At 44.1% G+C, this 14,963-nt stretch overlaps 1 long non-coding RNA gene across 1 annotated transcript in view; it reads right to left on the bottom strand.

Annotated features, from left to right (window-relative positions):
• The window catches only part of LOC311514685, a 114,407-nt gene extending 101,801 nt beyond the window's left edge, over nt 1-12,606 (bottom strand). Inside the window, exon 1 of the long non-coding RNA XR_014709913.1 lies at nt 12,545-12,606. This is a non-coding gene — a long non-coding RNA (uncharacterized lncRNA). The remainder of the gene's footprint in view (nt 1-12,544) is intronic.
• Between the last annotated feature and the right edge of the window lie 2,357 nt (nt 12,607-14,963).

Below are 14,963 nucleotides of genomic sequence, written 5' to 3'. Positions count from 1 at the left end.
GATAGACCAGTGGTCTGACCCAGTAAGGCTACTTTTATGTTCTAATTCTGAAAGCTTCATGGGGACATTCCCATACAAAAATGGCTTATTAATGTGAAACACTTTTGTCCTTCTTGCTACTGATAATGAAATGACAGGAAACAGATTTGATTTCCTTTCCCTTCCTCCACCCAGCTCACTTCTTTGAAAGCATTTCTATCGGTAGTGTGTTGGCAAGTCTATAGGCATCACATGGCAAAGCAAAAGCCAGATGTTTGGTCTTGACAAGTTCAGCATGAAATGAGACTGGATATGTGCAGTAAAAATGATGTTTAAGCAGGTCCTGTATATTACCTTGTACAGCTTTTTCTTGAATTTACAGAGAAATTAAAATACTGTCCCAGATGTCAGGATCAAATAAATAAAGTAAAATATGCATGTTAGGAGAAAACATAAATAGCTAGCCTGGCTTTCTGAGCATGAAATACTAACAAATAATATTTAGCACTTTTATTTTTTTCTTTTCAAAGTGCTTTTCAAAAATTACTAATTTTCACAAAGCTTCTGTAAGGTGGTAATTGCCAAAAGCCTCATTTTCACATTCAGGGAAACAGAAGCAGAGGTAACTTTGGATTGTAAGTTCCTGATATACTGAATAATACCAAGCAGCTCTTATATAATACTTTTAATCAGTAGATCTTAAAGTGCTTTATGTAGGAGGTCAATATTATTATCCCAAGATGGGGAACTGAGGCACGGAGTAGTGACATGACTTGCCCAAGGTCACCCAGCAATTCAATGGTAGAACTGGGAACAAACCTAGATTACCTGAGTCCCAGCCCAGTGCTCTTTCCATTAGGTCATGCTGTCTCCCTGTCCTGCAAGAACTGTGTCTGCATGTCTCTAAATGCCACACTGTGCACCACCTATATATGTATGGCATTGTACAGATAGCTAATAAAAAAAAAGTGACTTGCTCAAGGCCAGAGAGAGAGAGTCAGAGCAGAGACAGAACACACCTGTAACTTCAATATTAAAAGCCCAACCTACTGCTAAAGGCTTTATAAAGAGCTCAGTCCAAGAAATGCTTACTCACAAAGGCCCATAGAACAGTGGTTCCCAAACTTGTTCTGCCGCTTGTGTAGGGAAAGCCCCTGGCGGCCCGGGCCGGTTTGTTTACCTGCCGCGTCTGCAGGTTCAGCTGATCGTGGCTCCCAGTGGCCGCAGTTCGCTGCTCCAGGCCAATAGGAGCTGCTGGAAGCGGAGGCCAGTACGTGGCCTGGAGCAGCGAACCGAGGCCACTGGGAGCCGAGATTGGCCGAACCTGCGGATGCGGCAGGTAAACAAACCGACCCGGCCCACCAGGGGCTTTCCCTGAACAAGCAGTGGAACAAGTTTGGGAACCACTGCCATAGAGGACATACTCTGGAAAGACGGGGAAGCTTTCTTTCCTTCCTCTAGTTGGAGAAAGGGTGTGTGGTCTAACAGCACCTGCTGTCTTCATTGTTTGTTAGGGATGTGATAATTCACTGAACCAGAATCCATTTGTAATAGAATCTGACCACTTCAATGGATTCGTATTTGTACAAATGCAATCTTTTTTTTAAGTATGGAAAACTAATATTTAAAATGGCTGGTGTCACATGACAGAGGCCATTTAAGTAGGGCCTTGCTCCCACATCTTCCTTACTATCATCCCTCCTCCAAGCATGGTGCTCCCATGATCTTCTTCCCAACCATTCCTCCCAGCAGCCTGCTCTTGTATTCAGTATCCATGCATCCTGATCCATGTTATCTGTCCACCTGACAAATCCAAAACAAGCAGATTTGTTGCATGCCTGTGATCTGTCTGCTGTAATATACACACCAATACCAAACCATTCACATGGATTGTGTATGTTTATTAGAGACAAAGTAAAATTAAGCACTTTATTCATTCCCTTTATACAAAAAATATAGTTCTCATCAATTAAATTGTCAATGTAAAGTACAATAACTATCTGTAGGCCCCAAAATCAGACCTACCTGAAAATTGATACTCTGATGGGGAATGCCCTTCACATTACAAATCTCTCTTTTAAACAGGTTACCATTCCGCCACCAAGAAATAAATAAAAATTAACAAATACACACTGTTCGTGTAGGATTGTGTACAGTGATTTGATCTCTGCTGCTTCAGAGCCTGTCAACCACACAAAGCAAGCTCAAACTAATTAATAATCCTTATTTACAGATCTGAGGTGACCTTTTGGTGATATTCTCAATGCCACCTACATACAAAGCAGTATACAAAACAGAAGCAAAAACAACAACAAAAAAGCCACGTTCATTTCAGTTCCATTGATATTTCAGCTCTTTAGCGGGGAAAAGATGTTGGTCAAACATACGTGGTTAACACTAATTAGGAAAGAAATACTAGTCAGAGCTCTCAAATGTGGATGCTTAGCTGCTCTTAAAGAAAAAGAAAAAAATCAGATCACTTATATGTAGGTGCCTAAATGTGTCCTTTGGGTACCCAGGTTGGAATATTCTGGCCATCATTGCAGACTTCCGCAAAGCTGGATCATTAACGTCAATGGAAAGATTTTTTTTTTAAGTAAATAAAATGATAGGAAAATATTTGACAGTGTTTATTTTGCATTTATTCCTTTTTCCCTAGCTACATTAAATTCTGGACCCATTCCAACAATTTTTTTGAGGACTATGAGCCCAATCCTGAAAGATGTTCAGCACCTTCCTTTCTTTTCATTCACATCAGTGGGAGCGGGCGTGCTTTGCACCTAACAGGCAGCACCCAGGATCTTACAACATTTGGTTCTAAGTATCTTAACTCCTGGAAAATTTAAAGAGAAACTTTGTAACACCTTAAATTATTTGTAAGTTATGGGCCTCAATCTGATCTCATTTACCCAGGTGCAAATCAGGAGTAACTCAACTGAAGTCAATGGAGTTGCATCAGAGTAAAGCCAGGTCTGCACTTCGAATTTTTGCCAGCATAGCTTGGGGCCCATCCAGCTTACAACCTTGCCAAGGTGTGGGGCCTCAGGAAAAGAGGAGAAGCAGGGGCGAGGCCAGTGAGAGTGGCAGGGCCTCATGCCTACCCCTTCTACCCAGGTTCCAGCTCTCCTGCTGAGGGCCCCCAAATTGGCCAGGGACCCTGCTCACGGGCCTCATGGGCCTATGTGTTAATCCGCCACTACTGCCAGCCAAATGAAGTCTTAAGAGGGGGACACAAATGTCTGCATATTCCATTAAATGCAATGTGTTCGTTAGGATCTATTTAATAAGGTGTGTAACAGAGATTTTTTTTTGTAAATAACATAGCTTTCTGGAAGTCATGTCCCTGACAGAGTTATAGGTATTCCTCAGAAAAATTCAATCCCCTGTAGAGGAAGGGCTATACCACATACAGGGCAATAAAACAACAGGAAGCGTATAGAGGGTTCAGGAATCTCCACACCATTCACCTGCAGAGTTCCTGATCTGTGTTCCTCGTGTGTGGGAAAGATTTATCCCACCACGGAGGGGGCACAGTCCCCAAACCTTGAGTATCTTATTTTTCAAGGACACTCCCACTCAACAGGATGAAGAACCTCTGCTCACTTCCCACTACTCTTCTGGTCATTTCTCCTCCTCCCCATAGCAGTACAGCTCATTTAGGAGCCAGACCCCCATTGCCCTCAAACACCCCCACTCCTCACACAGGCACACCCCTGCCGCTCAGTACTCCTCCCAGGGATGGTGGTGTTAAGGAACAGCGATAAGCACTTTGGTCTCTGCCATTTTTAAAAGGAGCATGTTGCAGACAGTAGCTTCTCCCCAGCTCCTCCCTTTTCCATGCCGAACACAGACACCTTGGAATCCTGCAGAGCCCCAATGCTGAGGGGGAGAATTTTCTGTGGGCCCCAGTATCCCCCAAGTTTGCTCTTACAGGCAGGCATGATAGCAACTCCCCTACCTTTGTTAAAAAGAGCCATTGTTGTATATAATAAAAACCTGCACTGGATCCTGGTAACATTACGTAATCAGCCATCAAGGTGCAGTGGGTTATGATAATGAGCAGATACCAGAGCCTTGTGAAGGTGACATCATCATAAACCACTTGGGAGAACTCCCACAGAAAATTATGTCCCTGTAAATAACTAGAGGTCTTGGATTCTACTTTCTTGCTACATATTTTGCATTCTCTCTCTCTTGCTCTTTCATAATATAGTTTGCCTCTAGCTTTGGGTTCAAACAAAGATGCAAATGAAGTGCTGGAAACAATGAAAGCATTAAAAGGAAAATGTCATGCCCATCAATAAATGCCCTTGTGAGTGTGGGAATGTAGAAGACCATGATGTCACTGCTGGGAATAACTCTGACATTCCCGTTGAGAAAAGGAGTCTTATGTTAACAGAACCAGTCCTTTCAAAAAGATGTCCTGTGGGGGCTGTGCCATACAGAAACTCACAAGACTATTTAACTGCAGCATGACCAGAGTCAAGAAACCTGATTTGATTCACAAGTTACAAAAGCTACTTGTGCTTCGTTTCCACACATGCCCTGAGAAACAAATCACTGTACATCCTGAAGACTGATTTGCAAGCAAAAATATTCAGGATGGATTTTTCTCTGATACTGATGAATTTAAAAGTCCCTCCCCCATGTGAAAACTATTTTAAAGCACTACTTCATCTAGAGGAAAATAAGCGCAACCTACTATGCTATAGCATAACTTATGAGAAGGCACATGTTTCTGGCAATTTATGCCGGAATATATAGAAATCAGTGCAATACACTGTTTTTCTGGAAGATGCTTGAAGGAATGAAAGTACCCTTTTGCAATGGATCTGCCTCCCCTTGAAGTCACCATCTTTCACTTGTGGCAGTACAACTGTTTGCTGTTGAAAAAGATCATACCACACACACAAACTGAGACATACAACTTTGGGTGGAAAGTGGGCAGAAGGAGCTGCTGAATGTTTAAAGTGCAGTTTTATTCTGAAAGTAACACAATGAGGCTCTGTGTTTATTCTGCAACAACGATTTCAAGAAGCAATTAGCTCAATTTAAAAAGAAAGGCTTCCCTCGCCCCCCATATCTCTCAGCCCTGCAAATTTACTATTGGATCTAAGAGTCAAGTGGGGTTAGTTCTGTCTAACATATATCCAATAAAAAAGTTTCATAGAATCATAGGACTGGAAGGGTCCTCGAGAGGTCATCCTGCCCAGTCTCCTGCACTCATGGCAGGACTAAGTATTATCTAGAAGACCATCCCTGACAGGTGTTTGTCTAACCTGCTCTTCAAAATCTCCAGTGATGAAGATTCCGCACCTCCCTAAGCAATTTATTCCAGGTTTAACCATCCTGACAGTTAAGAAGCTTTTCCTAATGTCTAACCTAACCCATCCTTTCTGCAATTTAAGCCCATTGCTTCTTGTCCTATCCTCAGTGGTTAAGGAGAACAATTTTTCTCCCTCCTCCTTGTAACAATCTTTGATGTACTTGAAAACTGTTATCATGTCTCCTCTCAGTCTTCTCTACTACAAACTAAACAAACCCTATTTTTTCAATGTTCCCCCATAGGTCATGTTTTCTAGACCTTTCATCATTTTTGTTGCTCTTCTCTGGAGTTTCTCCAATTTGTCCACATCTTTCCTGAAATGTGGCACCCAGAACTGGACACAATACTCCAGCTGAGGCCTAATCAGCGCGGAGTAGAGTGGAAGAATTACTTCTCGTGTCTTGCTTACAACACTCCTGCTAACACATCCCAGAATGACGTTCGCTTTTTTTGCAACAGCGTTACACTGTTGACTCATATTTAGCTTGTAACCCACTATGACCCCCAGATCCCTTTCCGCAGTATTCCTTCCTAGGCAGTCATTTCCCACTTTATGTGTGTGCAACTGATTGTGCCTTCCTAAGTGGAGTACTTTCCACTTGTCCTTATTGAATTTCATCCTATTTACTTCAGACCATTTCCCCAGTTTGTCCAGATCATTTTGAATTTTAATCCTATCCTCCAAAGCACTTGCAAACTCCACCCCTCCCCCCAGCACGGTTCTGCAACTGGAACTCAGGTAACAATTCTGCTGATGACGCAAAAGCCAGAAAACTATCCAGCTCAATAGTCAGAAAGCAGTGTTGGTTCTGGTTAGTAAAAGAATGAAACAGTAACAAAAACTTATTTATGTCACTAAAGCCATTTGATCTGACTCTGAACACACTCAGGGAGTCAACCAATTGAGTACAAAAGTGCCATTATTACATAGACATTTTCAGGGTAGAACTACACATTAAGCAGCAGAGGTTGGGGTTTTTTGCAAGTGTTCCTTATAACACTTAATAAGTGGAGAGTAATATAGAAAAACCTGGCATGCTGTATAAGTTCAATTGTTGCTAAATAGATTTTTTCCTCAAAGTTTTCCATTGTTTCATGTTTTTTCAAAGTTCACTTCCTTGGACAAAATTCAGACCTGGTATAAGTATGCGAACGTGCATTGGTTATGGAGTTGCATCTGTTTACATCAAGCTTGAATTTGGACCCACAGGTCTAACTGTTTTCTCACCTGCCTAATACAAAACTTTTCGCTCTCCATCTCCACTGAGAGCATGAGGGCTATGTTTTTCATGTTCTTGTATATACCTAATACATTTGTAGCTATGCTACTCAAGGTTGTAGTAACAAAAGAACTCTGTGGTCACTCAGAAAAACCTGTAAACCCATGGCACCACTACTTCTAATGTCATTCAAAAGTTGACAGCAACACAGCAAGGAACAAATTCCATCCAAATTCCTGCTCCACACGTTTTTCCCCTAACAACCCTTGACAGGTAGGTTAACAAAAGTTTTTGAAGTTTTGATACAGACCTTTTACGAGGCTATCTTTTTAAACTGGGAAACAATATACTTGTTTGTGGTGTTGTAGCCATGTAGGTCTCAGAATATGAGAGAGACAAAGTTGGTGAGGTCTTTTATCTTTTATTTTAGAAGTTGGACCAATAAAAGATATTACCTCACCCACCTTGTCGCTAAGCAATATACGGCCATTTTCCTTTCTAGCCCACACATAGTCAGATTACAGTACAAAAGGTTCTCCTTTCTTCATAAATTCCCCCAACAAACGTCACAAAGAAGACTAATACCGAACAAGAACTTCCCTACTGAGAAAGCATGTTGGCCAACTGTATTCTTAGAAGTTTCTCATTTTGAGCTTATGCACACGCTGAAGAAAACTCGGCTGTTGCAATTTCAGCACCATTGCCAAAGCTTTTAGCCTGTAAACGTTTTCTCACTCAGCCTATGGATTTTGGATAGAACATCCACTTTTAGCAGTGCTGTTCTCAATGAAGTGGTTGAGCTCGTTTAAGAGGCAAAGCCAGAAAAAAAAGCAACTCAGGTGTCTGAGAAAAATACTCTGGGGACCAATTCTATTACTCTTCCATTGAGATACAAACTTTCTTTACAAGTAGTACTCATGAACTACAGATGAAGCAAGTTACAATTTAGTGTAAGGGACGCTGAATCACCCCATCATAATTTAGACTGATTAAAGTAAAGAGTTAACGAATTGCAGTGGTTGACACACCTATATTTTGTTTCATGACTAAACTGTGCCTTAGGTCAATAGATGAAAAAAGCATTTCACATCCTTGTTTGATGTGCAATCCAAAGGCTTGGTCTAAATCAGTTAACATCTCCACCTCAACACCTTACTCCAGCAGTGACTTTGCATAGCTGTTTTTAAGCTATTCTTATATTCAGTTTTTTAAATTTTGGAAACACTAAATTCCATTTGGGTGGAGTTAAATTTGGGTACCAGACACCCTTTAAGAAATCTCAGTATTTTAGATCAGCATGGAACAAATAGCTAACTTTGTGTAATAAATTCCATTAAAGGTCAGTAAACCAGCTCTTATGTATACACATATGCTGAAAAGGGGAGGGCACCAAATAGGATGTAACTTTGGTACCCTAAACCCTTATATTCATAGATACTAAGGTCAGGAGGGACCATTATGATCATCTAGTCTGACGTCCTGCACAACGCAGGCCATAGAATCTCACCCACCCACTCTTGTGAAAAACCTCACCTACGTCTGAGCTATTGAAGTCCTCAAATCGTGGTTTTAAGACTTCAAGGAGCAGAGAATCCTCCAGCAAGTGACCCGTGCCCCATGCTACAGAGGAAGGCGAAAAACCTCCAGGGCCTCTTCCAATCTGCCCTGGAGGAAAATTCCTTCCCGACCCCAAATATGGCGATCAGCTAAACCCTGAGCATATGGGCAAGATTCACCAGCCAGATACTACAGAAAATTCTTTCCTGGGTAACTCAGATCCCACCCCATCTAACATCCCATCACAGGCCATTAGGCCTATTTACCATTAATATTTAAAGATCAATTAATTACCAAAATCATGTTATCCCATCATACCATCTCCTCCATAAACAGGTCACCTGCAGAATGAACAGTAAACAGCTCATTCCAGCCCAGAGTCTGGGAATGAACAGTATGAGCCACGCATGTCAGCACATAGACCCAATCCTCTGTATAGCTGCACCTGCAGGGATTGCAGGTGCTCCTGACATGAGTAATCTGTGTAGGTGGTGTATGGGCAACCCCAGGTCAAACAGCATATTCTCATGTTTTTGAGACCACTGATCACACTCAAGCAAACTTTAAAACATACTGTATATTTTTTCTTGAGCTTCTCCATGGGTGGTAGGTATAAGAGGCCAGGGGAGGCTAAGCCTCCCCTTGCACAGCTGCCCACAGCCAACGCGCTGCCAGACACCTGGGCCATGGTGGCCCTGCCTGCGCTCTGCCTCTTCCCTTCCCCACTCTACCCCTTTCCCAAGGACCCCACTGCCTACCGCTGCCTGGTGAGTGAATGCCTCCTCTCCTCACTCCACCCCCCGCATCCTGAGGTCCCTGCTGCTCGCCGTGTCCCTCCTCTCCCCCTGCCCCCTCCCCACGAGACCTCCCTCCACCCAAACTTGCTGCTCACCTCCTCACCCGCACCCCCGCGGACAGGGCATGGCGAGCGGCGAGGAGGGACACAGTGAGTGGCAGGCAGGGGGTTCTTGCAGGGAGCCTGATGGAGGAGAGGAGAGACACGGTGAGCAGGGAGCAGACTCACGGGGGAGGAAGGGTGGAAGAAAGAAGGGATGTGGCTGGTGGCGAAGGTTGCGGGGGAGGGAGCAGGGCCTGGGGAGGAGCATGGGTGGAGCGTGGGTAGGGCTGCAGGCAGAAGAAGCAGGACAGGGAGCGAGCCTCCCGCAGGGGAAGCTTCACTCGCCGCCCATGAGCCTCTCCTAACTCTTATGAAACTTTTCCATATTTCTTTTCCATCACAGCTGACTCAAGATACTGCTGGGTGCATAGAAACTACTTCATTTACAGCCATCTCATTCTTCCTGATTTGTTTATATAGTGGCATCTTAATCCAGTGTGATCACTTCTCAAACAGTGAATTATGTTATCTCTGGCAATGAATTATGTCCTCAGGGAGGAACACCCCTCCAATTGCTTCTATTTATACATGCATACTTTGATAGTGAACAGCAGTGAGGAGGAAATAGTGCCTGACAAGGTACTGTAAAACAAATTAACTACATTTAATATTACATAGGTCAAGCTAAACGATAGGTGGTCTGCGCAAGTGAGAGAGAGGACACACAAGGCCCCTCCCACCAGAGCCCTCACACAGGAAACACCCATATGGCAAGTTTTGCCCTGACTTCAGTGGGAACAGCATTGGGCCCATAGTACTTGAAAACTTCAGATTAGCTGGGAGTTGCTACCTGGATTTAAAAGTGGCTGAAGGACCATAAATAAATAGTTAATGGTTAGCACCAAAGCACTGAGTTGTTTATGGGGCGGTGGAGTGTGTGTGTATATACCACAGCGATTGCTGCTGGAACAATCCATGTAACATTTTCATTAGCCATCTAGGGATAACAGCATGTCAGTAAGACTTGCAGATGACTCTAGAAGTAGGAAAATAAGTACGTGTTGAATTCATGGTACCTGTCTGGCAAGGAAGTTCAATGTCAGTAGATGTTATTGGTTTTTCAACCTTTCCAATGCCAGAAGTGTGCGAATAGACCAGACCTGCAAAATTCTACTTGCCGTGGATATTTTTTGTTTGATGAACAAATAAAATATCATCAGTTTTATCATTATCATCAAGGTAAGGGACAAGCAAGTAGATGTTATGCCCTGGTCACCTATATTTTAAAGACAATTTGGAAGACTGGAATATGTTTGTCCATCCAACAACGACTTCACTTCTGGGGGAGTTGCATATCATTTACTCCACCACTGTGGAGGGATCTACCTTCAGAACTGCACCTGGATCCCTATCTGACTGCTTCCAGAAGCTGGACAGTAATATGGAGGGGTGGGAGGGGGTGTTCAGACCCAGCTGGGGGGCTTCACTTAACTTATTATAGAGACAGGAGATAATAATGACTTTCTAATCTGGATCGGAACCTTCCCAAAATTGAAGGGTGTTCACATGGGAAGTTTGTATTAAAACCTATCTCCAATCTTTTGTACACGATGTAACCTTCATTCATTCCAGTATGGCCTGGGACAGAGACTTGGAAATAGGGAACAACACTATGACCACAAGGCAAACTGGGAACCGAGGCTCCCTGTACAATGAATGTGAAGAGATAGGTGCCTTAGAATGCTATCCACAGAAGCCAGCATGGCAGGTAGCTCCTGCTTAGGCTAGCCCAGGGGAGATAGATGCTGATGTGCTAATTCTCCCACCCTGCCCTTTTTCAGAGATAGGCCAGGCTTTAGAGAAGCACTTTACTCTGCTAGCAATTCACAACATTCTTCAGTGCTCTGTAGTTGCTTCCGAGCCCCCTGTTCTCTCCTTTCTCCCCCTGTGCTAGGAGGGCTTGAAGCTGGGTCTCCTACATCCTTGGCAAGTGCGCTAACCACTGGGCTAAGAGATAGGCACTACTACCACCAGCTGGCATTTGAAAGTAGCCCAACCTGGTAAGCATGCTCAGCAGGCCCCTTGAGAGAGTTAGGCAGCAGAACACTTATCGTCCCTTGGTTCACGCATCACCCTGGGGCTTAGGCAGGAGACAGGCACCCAGATGCCTAGAGTCAGGCAGCAGCACACATGCCCTAGGTTCTAAAAAACGTAGGCTCCTGAGAAACTTTTACTTCGAAGAAGTGTAGCGAGGCGGTGTGGCTCCCCGCCGCCTCGGAGGGACACCAGAGTGGGCGGAGCCTCCAGGCACCAGAGGGACAGGCGGTGACCCAGAAGTAGAAAGGCAGGCGCTCAGAGCTCACTAGAGGACCTGCCGCAGGGGGGTCCAGATGTATTCAGCCTAACCTGCGACTGGGAAAACCCTGCGGCCCCAGGTCCATGCCAAGACTGGTCGGACCTGCCCTGCGCCAGCTATCCGGGGGAGTTACCAGGCCTGCCACTTGTCCGCTGCCCCGAGGAGCCCATGGTGCTGGGCCACCCGGGGAACACCACCGTGACCCAGGTACCAGAAGGAGGGGAGGTAGGAAGCAGGCCGGGGGCAGCCGACCCTAGTCTGGCTGTAACTCTGCCAGAACCCATGTCAGTGTGTTGCGGTCAGGATTCCCACTGACCCAGCAGTGGTTGTTTGCTGCTGCGAGGGCCCCGGGCTGGGACGCAGTGAAGTGGGTGGGCCTGCTTCGTCCCTGCCACCCAGCTTGTGGGTGGTAGTCTCCCCCTCTTCCAGGTCCTTGTAGGTCTGGGCTAATTCACACATGCTGTGTTGCTCAGCCCCGCCCGAGGGCCTGAGCTACTGACTATTTGGGGCCCCTCCCTGACTCAGGGCCCGGGCCTACGGTGCTCGTTCCAGTTACCGCAAGGACTGCCGAGGGAGACTCCGGTGGCCGAACAAGTTCCCTAAAGTCAGCTGGCTGTAGCGAGCTGGTGTGGCTCCGCGCTGCCTCGGAGAGGGTCGAGCCCCGGCCTAGCCCCTTTACAAGAAGAAGAAAAAAAAAAAACACATAGGCACTCACTGATTGGCACCTACAGCGTTTGGCAGGAGTTCAGTGGCTCAAAGTGGGAAATTTAGGCACCTAAATCTAGGTTTAGGTGCTTAAGTAGCTTCATGGACTCCACCCTATGTGCCCAGACCAGTACCAGCTGTAGTAAGAAGAGAGAGCAAATCCCTTGCTAGGGACTGGAAGCGACTATCTTCATGCTGAAATGGATGCAAGCCACTAAATCAGCAGGGCGCCGCCTGGAAAAGTTTTGTTCCTAGAAGTTAGAAATATAGGCAGGGAATAAAATGAGAGGCAAATGCAAGCTAGTGCACCAGGGATATAGTCCAAAACGTGAGACATTCAGTGTCATGGACCAACTATGACTTCAGTAAAGAGACTGAAGGACAGCAAACAAAAAGGGGAGGAGGAACCAGTACAATTTGTGGTGTATCCACAAAGGCAGGGGGCTGAACTCAATTAGTTCACCAGAATCACAAGACCGCAAATACTCACACACTTCCTAACAAGCAATTACATGATACACACTCTACTTTAGACATTTTAGGAACTTTTCCAGAAATCTTACCTCAGGTTGTATTCACCCTCCATGACTGGGATTGAGTCTCTAAAAGCCAGAATGGCTGTTTGCTGCCTCTTGTGGGATGCACTTGGAAAGCCCAGGTGTGCACCCTGATAGGGGTGGAACTGTATGTTAAAAAAAAAAAAAAGAAAAAAGGAGAGAGACTCTGCTGAGGGAAGTTTGCAAACGAAGGAACAGAAAGTTCTGTAGTCACAGAGTGTGCTCAGAGATGATTTCAGCAGTATACCAAGTTCTTAGGAAGCACATATTATGGAATATGTCATCTGCTTGTATTTTTTTCTTCAGAATCTAGTCACACACTTACTAAACCTGTTAAAGGTTTGCACTGTGCTTTTGTGACAGCCTCCTTTTCCCTATTGGGGATGTTAGTGTTCTGTTTAAACTCTGTGTTGAACAAAAAGATCTTGGAGTGAGAAGCTACAAGAACCATCCCCGGTGCCATGGAAGCTGGACACAACATGGAAAAAGTATTTAAAAACAATCAAATCTCCCAGTACTAATGTTGCAAAATTACATAGAAAAGCATGCAAAATTCCAGCAACACCACAAGAGAAACATAGGTAAAAACATCTTATTCTGTGCCTTGGAAAAGAAACTTATTTTCTTCTCCCATGCATAAGAACAATAATCTTATGTGGCCTTCTCCCATACACCACTGGGTTTTCCAAAACCCCTTCTCCACAGTCAGGCACCTTATGTATCATATAAGATGAGATCATAAATGTGTGGTATTTTACAGCATTATAAAGGCCTCAACCTTCCCATAAAGTAATACACTTTTTAAAACTTTTTCTCCTTTCCTTTTCCCTTCCTTCCCTCCAGTTTTTCTCTCCTTCTTCTGTATACCTTGGTGCCCCTTGTGCTCTGGCTCTGTCATTGTTGGCATTGCCTGAGTCTAATTTTTCAGTAAAAAGAAAAGGAGTACTTGTGGCACCTTAGAGACTAACCAATTTATTTGAGCATAAGCTTTCATGAGCTCACGAAAGCTTACGCTCAAATAAATTGGTTAGTCTCTAAGTGCCACAAGTACTCCTTTTCTTTTTGCGAATACAGACTAACACGGCTGTTACTCTGAAACCTAATTTTTCAGTGTTTAATGATTTTTTTTAATATTGTGCTTTTTCTCTCCCACCATACTCCATTCATCTCCTTCCTCCAGGAGATTTTTTTTCTCTTTCAGTCCCGCTTTCTATCTAGCTCTCTATTTTTCTGTCATTTTCTCTCTCCTGTTGGATATTACTTTGCTCTGATTGTAATCTCCCTTCCCTTTTTCAAGGCTGACTCTGCTCTATAAGAACTCTTTCTTCCCTGTTCCCCCAGGTTAATTTTCTTCTCTCTGTCTCACTCTCTCTTCTCCATATCCACTTTCAATGTCTTCCTCCTCCCCTTTTTTTTTCTTTTCCTTTTCCCTGTGTCCTTTTTCAGTTTCTCCCTTTCCTTCCCATGTCCCAGTTCAACTGCTCCTTGTTTTCTCCTCCCCATGTCCTATTTCTCCTTGTTCTCTTCTCCCCATGGGTCTGACCCAATTCCCAGTGAAGTCAACAAGAACCTTTCCATTAACCTGAATGGAAGTTGGATGTCTTTCAACCTCCCACCGCTTTACCCTTGTCATAAATATAAAGGGAATGGTAAACACCTTCAAAATCCCTCCTGGCCAGAGGAAAAACCCTTTCACCTGTAAAGGGTTAAGAAGCTAGGATAACCTCGCTGGCACCTGACCAAAATGACTAATGAGGAGACAAGATACTTTCAAAGCTGGAGGGGGGGGAGAAACAAAGGTTCTCTCTGTCTGTTGTTTTTGCCAGGTACAGAAAAGGAATGGAGTCTTAGAACTTAGTAAGTAATCTAGCTAGATATGCATTAGATTCTGTTTTGTTTAAATGGCTGAGAAAATAAGCTGTGCTGGAGAGAATGTATATTCCTGTTTTTGTGTCTTTTTGTAACTTAAGGTTTTGCCTAGAGGGGTTCTCTATGTTTTGAATCTGATTACCCTGTAAGGAATTTACCATCCTGATTTTACAGAGGTGATGCTTTTACTTTTTTTTCAATTAAAATTCTTCTTTTAAGAACCTGATTGCTTTTTCGTTGTTCTTAAGATCCAAGGGTTTGGGTCTGTGTTCACCTATGCAAATTGGTGAGGATTTTTATCAAGCCTTCCCCAGGAAAGTGGGTGTAGGGTTTAGGGAGGATTTTGGGGGGAAAGATGTTTCCAAGTGGGCTCTTTCCCTGTTATATATTCGTTAGACGCTTGGTGGTGGCAGCAATAAAGTCCAAGGGCAAAAGGTAAAATAGTTTGTACCTTGGGGAAGTTTTAACCTAAGCTGGTAAAAATAAGCTTAGGGGGGTTTTCATGCAGGTCCCTACATCTGTACCCTAGAGTTCAGAGTGGGGAAGGAACCTTGAC

This window comes from Lepidochelys olivacea, assembly GCF_965140295.1.
Source record: "Lepidochelys olivacea isolate rLepOli2 genome assembly, chromosome: 1".
NCBI classification, from domain to species: Eukaryota; Metazoa; Chordata; order Testudines; family Cheloniidae; genus Lepidochelys; species Lepidochelys olivacea.
The sequence above is the reverse complement of the archived record's forward strand: the minus strand, read 5'-3'. Positions and strand labels throughout refer to the sequence as shown.